At 27.3% G+C, this 8,743-nt stretch overlaps 1 pseudogene; it reads right to left on the reverse strand.

The window, feature by feature from the left end:
* Positions 1 to 5,631: 5,631 nt before the first annotated feature.
* On the reverse strand, positions 5,632 to 5,841 carry LOC127741874 (uncharacterized; annotated as a pseudogene).
* Positions 5,842 to 8,743: the final 2,902 nt, after the last annotated feature.

Consider the following 8,743-nt stretch of genomic DNA (forward strand, 5'->3'; position numbering starts at 1 on the left):
CTTTCCTCTATTATTATGTATTATATATGTGGAAGCTGTTACCATGCTGGGGACCTCTGGTTCTCACCCATGCGGATTTTGTGGTTTTCAGATGCAGGACGTGAGGTTTCCCGCTGAGGCATGCTGGAGACTTCTAGATTTGCGAAGATCCTTTATTCTCGGGACTATGTCTTGGTTTATATGTTTTGCTTAGATACTTTTATCTCCATTAAATAATACAAATTGTGACGACTCCTCTTATGGGAGGATTTTGGAGAATAGGTTTTATGTATTTTGTGTCCCTGTGGGTTTCCTTTGGGGTTTTCCTTATTTTATCACATGTATATATTGCTATGCTCGGACCGGTTATCTTCGCAGCCGGATTTTGAGTCTTGATATTCCTGTTTTTGACACTTCTTGTATATATATAATCTCGCGTTGGTTATCCTTGTTCGTTGCGTTATCGATCGGAGTGTTGCGCTTTCGAGTTGTGATTTTTTTGTTTACCCCTTTTTCTACAAAGGCTCCTAGTTATAATCAATCATTCATATTACTATGCTTACTAAATTTTTATTTTAGAGGTCGTAATACCTTGCCATCTCTGAATTATGACTTAAACATAAGACTCTATATGGTAGGGTGTTACATTCACCATTGTTGCTGGATGGCCAAGGCCTCGAATTGTAGCTTCAACTGGTCTTAGGACACCGTATGGTCAAGAAGGATAACCGTTAGCATGAAGAGGTATTGATCAAGTGGCAAGCTTTACCTATAGAGGATGCCACTTGGGACGTTTATGAAGACATGATGCAGATGCATCCCAACTTCGACCTTGAGGACAAGGTCAATTTGAATGGGGGACTGTTGATAGAAGGATAGAGAAAAATGACAGCTGGCATAACAACTCAACTAGCAAAACGGAAACAATAAACTCCCCTTGAATAACAACAAATATATAGGCAAGAAAGGTACCAAGGAGATGACATGGAAGTTGTAAACTCTGACCCTCTCTCCTTCTGAAAATACTCTTCTCTTGTTAATTCTTATCCTAGGCTATTCTGACCAATTTTTCCTTCTTCTCTGCTGCAGGAAGCTCCCCTTTCCTCTACTTTACTTCCGCTTCTTTTATCTGTTGTGAATTGGTTCATTTTACTGGTTGTTGAACTTTTATACTACACCTCATACTTCCTTTATTCAATTTAATTACTGAATTGTCTGCATTGATATATCAGAAACCTTACTTTTTTTTTCTTTGGCCTTAATTCTAAGAATTTCTATTTAATTCTAAGAATTTTTATCCTATTCTCCCATATTTCTACTTAAATTATTAAACACCATGCCAAATTCCCATAGTAATTCACCGAATTCGATTTGAGATTAGATTCAAACTAGTTTACAACACTTGAATTCAAATTATCAAAAACAAAACAAGATAGATGAAGAAATTAAAAAAAGAACTTGTGCCAGAATTTATACAACCATGAACAAAATGATTCAAGAAGAAGTAGATTGTGCAGCATCAGTATGTCCATAACCAAATTTATCAAGATACAATCCAAATCCAAACATTCAGGCCATTTCAGAAGGAGATTTTCAACTATTCAACAATTCACCAAATCTGGAAGCTGGAAAGTTATTAATCGCAGATCTACAATTACAGAATTTGGATTCCAAATATAAAAATGCAGCATTATTCGAGAATACAAAAACGAAAATTTCAGAGTTCCAAAGCAATGCAAAACACACAAAAACAAAAGAAGAATCATCAGATTTTAAGTTTGAATTTCAAACACAACAAACAAAATAAAAAAATCAAGATGCAAAAAATTTAGAAGCAGAAAATTCAACCGAATTACAAAAACAAAAAATTCAAAAACAAAAAATTCAACAATTTTCTGATACAGAATTCAAGCATGTTTTAGACTTAGCAATGACTTTTGCACACACAAAATAGAAAGCAATAAATTTTAATTTTCAAATTCAACCTCACTAATAACAAGTAGAATCAACGGAAGGTGCAGATTAAATAGAAATTCAAATATCAGACCTAGAAATTCAATCAAACTTTTTAAGATCCAATTCTAAAAAATTCAAATCAAATAACAAAACAGCAATCATCGATGTCAGTTAGTAATTACAATATGACAGCAATACAATGGCAGCAACAATTAAAAAGTTCTATTAAGATAGAGGTATGGAACTTCTATCAATTTGATTTAGAAAATGTTATATAAAAACAAAAATAAGATTTTTAAGGCAAAAAAAATTTCATATGATTTATTGGGTGGTAAAATTTTAAAAAATGAGAATTTTTAGTGATTTTCAAAAATACGACAACAAATAGAAATTCACCTTTAGAGAATTATAAATTCTAATTTAAAATTTTAAAAAGTGAATTTGTCGATAGCATATTGTCAATTCGCCATCGATGAATTGTCTTTTTTATCTTTAATATTTAAAAAGATCCATCACTTTCATTTTGTTTTGATTTTTTGTTTTTAAAATATTGAGTTTTCGTTTTATTTAATCAAATAAACTTCATAAACCAACAATAATAGATATTACATATATACACCACGTAAAATACCATATCTTTTTTCGATGATTTACGTAAAATACTACCATATTGCATGATTATTTCCATAACAGTTTCTAAAGATTAACCCTCAAATTCTCTAACCATTTTTGTATTCGATAATTTAGTCTTTAACAAAATAAATAGACAAATTTATCCCTTATTTTTTAAAATTTTATACATTTTAATTCCTCAATCATATGATTTTCAGAAAAATTAAAGATTAAATTTGGTCACTTTTTAAAAAAAAAACACTAAGAACTAATTTGTCTTTTTATTTTATTATATATGAACTAATTTGTCTAATATTCTAAAAATTTGGGACCAATGTATAAAAAAAAAAAGTGGAACTAATTTATCTAATGATACCAAAATCGCTAAGAATAACTAATTAATGTTGGGGTATTATTATTTTTTCTAAGTTTAGATTGTTCAATATTTCAATATAGCTTGTAAATATTGATGTCAACCATTAGGGAGCCCACAAAATGTGAATTGAGATACCTTGTAGTAGAAGGAGTAGACATACAAAACAGTATAAAACAAGATATCTAAGTATTAATTTTGAATCTTTAATCACTGAAATATCATTTTCATGCTTTCATCAATGGCTTAAAGTCCTATATATATATATCCATGCACAAACCCTAATAATGGTTGCAATAAGAAAGAAACAATGTATCTTTAGTGATTGGCACTTATTTAATATATAAACTTACTATCAAGCTTGATTGAGGAATATATGATAATTTTGGCTTCCACTTAATTAACTAAAATTAATTAAACAATAAGAATACAAATATGTTTCCACATAAATAGAGTGATTGATGTACTAGTTATTTTGAGCAGATAGATCCATATAATAATACATTGCTAACGACTCCATAATTATGAATTGAAATTCTATTGAAGACAAATCTAACTTGTTCTTTGGATTGCAACAATCGATATATTCCTTGAATTATGCAAAGGACAATAATTAATTTTAGTTAATAATCTTAATTTATTTAACTTAAAGTCTAATTAATAATTCATGGTGTTGTTACATGATTGATGTTTCACCAAGTACAAGCAATAAATCAAGCGTATACAAATTTCAATACGCCCACATGACATAATACCTACACATGTAGAAGATATATATTGTCTTATGGGATTATTTAATTAATTAGTTTCCAAATCTTATTATCAAGAGGAGACAATGTCTAATGGTTAGGGATATAACAAGAGTATTTTTTTTATACCTTAGCACATGTTTTCAGTTTATTTTTTTCCTTTTTTTTTTGAAGTCAACAACACTAATAATTCTGTTGTTTATTTTTAAGAATAATTTAATTGTTATACAGTGAACTTATATTGTTAACTTAAAGGATACTTGTATTTACAAATTTTTTTAATATAATGACTAATTGAGTAAAATATCTTTATTAACATAAAGGAATCGAAATGTTTGATAAAAAATTTAATTATAATTTATTTATTTAATATTTATTAATTATTGTGACAATTAATAAATACTAAAAAAAACAAATTTTGACGGTTTTGTTTATCTCGCTTACCATTAACATAAATATATTTATATAAACATTAATCGATTAATCGATTAACAGTACAAAAATTTAGGAGTATTAATATTTTGTCTTAACTATTTACTTATCCATCATGTTAGATTAGTCGATCGAATTCCTAGTAATAAGACTAAGACTTGTTTAAGTGTACTAATTCACCCAAAAAAATACTTAAAAAAAATGGTTTAATTATTCTGTTGGTCTTTATAGTTTTGTAAAATTTTTAATTAGGTTCCTATATTTTTTTTAATTGAATTTTTGCATCAAATTTTTTTTCTAATTGAGTTCCTACACTTTTTTTTCTTTTATTTAAGTCAAAAGAAAAAAAAAGTATAAGGACCTAATTAAAAATTTTGTGAAACTATCATGATCAACAAAATAATTAAACCTAAAAAATTATTTTACAATATTGATAATAGATATAATTTAGGAAATTATTATGATACCTTATATAATTACAAGGTACCAATCCTATTATAGAATAGAATGTTGTTAGATATCTAAGTATTTTTATTAATTAAGTGGCACAAATTAAACCTAACAAAAATTATTCACATAAGATGTGCGTGAATCATAAGCTTATTCGCATTCCTTTATTCTTCTTTGCGGGTGCTTTATATAGCACATTTTGGTATCATTTCTATTTTCTTTCTATGTTTTATATAAAAAATTTTGATATCATTTTTCTTTTTCATTAATTATTATGATCATCATTTTTTGTGATATGTTTTTTTTTTTATTTTTTTTCATAAATATTTTAAAAATACAAAAAAATAAAAACAAAAAAAACATATAAAAATAAGAAGAAAACAATATCACTGATAATGACATTAAGAATGACGACGACGATAATGACAATAACAAAAGAAAAAGAAAGAAAAAAATTAAATGAAAAAAGAAAAAAAAGACTAAGAAAAAATAGAAGGGAAAAAGAAAACAAATGAAATATATATATATTATAATTTGATTGAACTTAATTATATAAAATACTTGGTTGTTTAGAATTATTGTATAGAATATGTAACTAAAAAGTAAAACTTGTTATGTATCTTGGTAACAGAAGTTATTTTTTTAATTATTTTTAAAATTAAAAATAAATTTTAAAACTCTTGATTTAAATTAAAGATACAAGTATATATATATATGGTGAGTTCTACCCAACCCCTTCTATTTCAACATATAAATTACCCTTCGTAACGTGACATGCTTTAATTGGATGCTTAGTTTTAGTTTGAGTTAATTTAACTCAATAAGAGTTAATATGTTAACTAAAGTAGGGTAATTTTGTAATTAAATATTTTTATAAGAGGGATAAATATATAATTTCTATAAACATTAAAAAATAAAGTTATATTTTTATTATTGTGCAGAAATTCAATTTACCCCGGTCCTATTTCTCTCTGAAATTAAAAGAAAAAATTAACTCATTGGGTGTTCCATATTTTGATGAACCAGGAAATAAGTATTTAGAGAAAATAACTAATTAAATGGCTAGGGAAAAAAGATTTGAGTCTGTCAGAACACCGTGAGACCATCTCGACCACAAGGTTGTAGCGCGAACGATCCTCCACCGTTCAGATGGCATGCGCTTTGGAACAATTAATCATACTCTGACCTCACGGTCATAGTTCATCCGCCAGACTTTGGTTCCTGTCTTCTTAGAACTCAAGGATACAGATGTACGAGCCTATAGAACAGATCCTGTTCAAGTAAGGTCGTGTTCTGTGTTTTGTGTTCTTTGTGTTTAGTTATAAAAACTGCTTTTGTTTTGTGAACCTAGCTTAGGTGAGACAAAGTTTACGTTTGCGAAATTTAGAAAATCTTAAAATTTAAGAACGTGAAATCGATTATGATGGCTTTTTATGATGATAGTGTAGAAGGGGAAGACGAAAAAGAAGACGAAAATAATGATGATGACGATGATGATGGTGGTGATGGTGATGATGATATGGGATTTCTGGATGGCATTGAAATTAAATTTGGAGGTATTTAATTACATAATCACCCACTTTGGGCTATAATTTAATTACTAATAATTTAACCATAGTTAACATAGCAATCAATTAAAAGATGATATGTCACAAAGGGTAAATTACATGTTATTATAGGAAGAGTAGGCTAGAATTTACCATATATATACCGAATCGGCGTTTAGTTTCCATCAGTGTTATATAGTTTTCAGTTGTATGTGGTTGTTGGTAATCTCAAGAATAGATCTCAAAGAAAAAACCATAATCTGTTTAATATATAGTCGCTAATAATTAATAGTCATAGCACACCATAAGTAATTAGCGAGTGATAATCAAGTAAATTAATTAATTAATGATTCGTATCATCCAACAAATTGGAGAATAATAATGGCTTCCTCTTTTGTCAAGTTCACATGCTATCCAATTCGAGTCTTGTTCATGAATTTGTGGACCGAAATACTGGTTTTAGCATTAAAATTATAATTTAAGTACATCAATTGCTGAAAGAACGCAATGTAATCTATTATAGTGTGTATGTTTTAATTATCTTAATTATTATTAAGGGTATAAGAATAAGATTAGGTGTGGTTGAATTATATTATAAGTTAGGAGAAGAAAGAGTCAATTCTGTTATATTTTTCAGTTGTATAAATGAAATAAAAAAGTTGTAACAATTTTTTTTGTTCTTTACAGAACTTCTCTCAATCTGGTAGACTAAAGATTAATTCGTCGTGAATCGAAAATCTATGTAAAGATTTATCGTTAGCCAATGAATTACTGTATATACAAAGCGGATTTCAAATCCTAACACTTATTTAAATAAACTAATGAACTAACTACTACATTAATTCAAATTGATTAACAAAATAATTGTAACAAGTTATCATTGCATATATTGTTATAGCATTTAAATATTATGGAAAATAGAATTCAACCAATAGTTGAATTAATGCATACATAACTAATAACCAATATGCATACATCAAAGTTTAATTTGTCTGTTTTTTTGTAGACCAGGAACCACAGAGCCCGCACTTACCCCTACATACAAATATCTGCAATATACATAACAAATGTTTTGGGTAAAATATTTTTTTTTGTAGGCTTTACGATTGAAATAAATCTAAAGAATACTTGAATAATATGTTTAGAAATAAAGAAATTTAATAATGTTAAAAATAAATAATAAAAGTAATTGTAAATAAGTTTTTATTAGTTAGATTAATATATTTTTTTTTATAAATGATAAAAACTAATCAATTTATATAATTTTTTGTACAATAAATTTAAGTCTTAAATTATATAATATTATTCTATATCAAAAAACAATAAAAATAATTTTATCCACCATGTCTCCCGTATTAAAATTTTCTGAGTCCAGCATTAGCTAATAAGTAAATTATTTTTCTAAATTGCCAGATAATGAATGATGTAATTTAGAAACTGATGATGACCCACTAGCATTAATATTAAGGTCCAAAAATGATGACAGATTTCAAGAAATACCATCCATAGTCCATAGACATTCTACAACCATTTTATACAATTCAAAAGATAAGAGTGTAACAAACATATAGCTGGGGTCACTACTTCAAAGAGACATGGTTGTTAATTGTTGTGTTGCATTGCTAGCTATATATATGTGTCCTTGTTATTCATGTGGTTAAAATCTTTTGTCCCTACCTCTTGTCTCCTTTCTTGTCTTTTAACAAATTTTGATATTTGAAATAATATATAGCACGGATATTTTATTAAGTTGTTATATTTGTATATTATATTTATTTTAGATATAATATTTATTAATATTCGTCTGATACGCATATTTTTTTTGTTTAATTGTGTCTTATTAATAAAAATAAAAGGTTCTTCTCTAAATACGGTTGGATACACTTAAATACTATTGCGTATCGACGTATTCAATTTTGTTTTTAATATGTATTCTTGAAATGAATATAGAAAGAGTAAAGTATCGTTTTTGTCTCCAACGTTTGGGATAAGTCCCAAAGTTGTCCATAACGTTTCAATCGTCCTATTTAAGTCCCTAACATTTCAAAACTGACTCAATGTTGTCCTGCCGTTAGGGATCCGTTAACAGAATTGACAGCGGGACAAAATTGAGATGGTTTTGAAACGTTAGGAACTTAAATAGAACGAAAACGTTGGGGACAAAAATGATACATAGAAATAAATTTTAATTTTATCCTTCAATAATATCGATTTTTTACTATACATAGTATTCAATTATTTTTTAATCACATCTAATACTCATCGTGTAATGTTTGTAAAATGACTAGAATTACATTATTTTATTGTATATGTATCATTTTTTCGCAAGTTTATGTACTAGTCATTCTACCAATATTTCATGATGAGTAAACATCTTTAAGAGTAAAATAATAAATTTATTTAAAATAAAAATAATGTGATTAAGTGTAATTTATTTAAATCTAATTAAAAAATAATTGAATACTATGTATAGTAAAAAATTATATTATTGAAAGATAAAATTAAATTAAAATTTATGTTTATGTATCGTTTTTGTCTCTAACATTTTCGTCCTATTTAAGTCCCTGACGTTTCAAAATCGTCTCAATTTTGTCTCGCCGTCAACTCTGTTAACGGATCCCTAACGGCAGGACAACCTTAAGTCA

The sequence above is a fragment of the Arachis duranensis genome, chromosome 9 (assembly GCF_000817695.3).
Source record: "Arachis duranensis cultivar V14167 chromosome 9, aradu.V14167.gnm2.J7QH, whole genome shotgun sequence".
Taxonomy (NCBI): Eukaryota; Viridiplantae; Streptophyta; class Magnoliopsida; order Fabales; family Fabaceae; genus Arachis; species Arachis duranensis.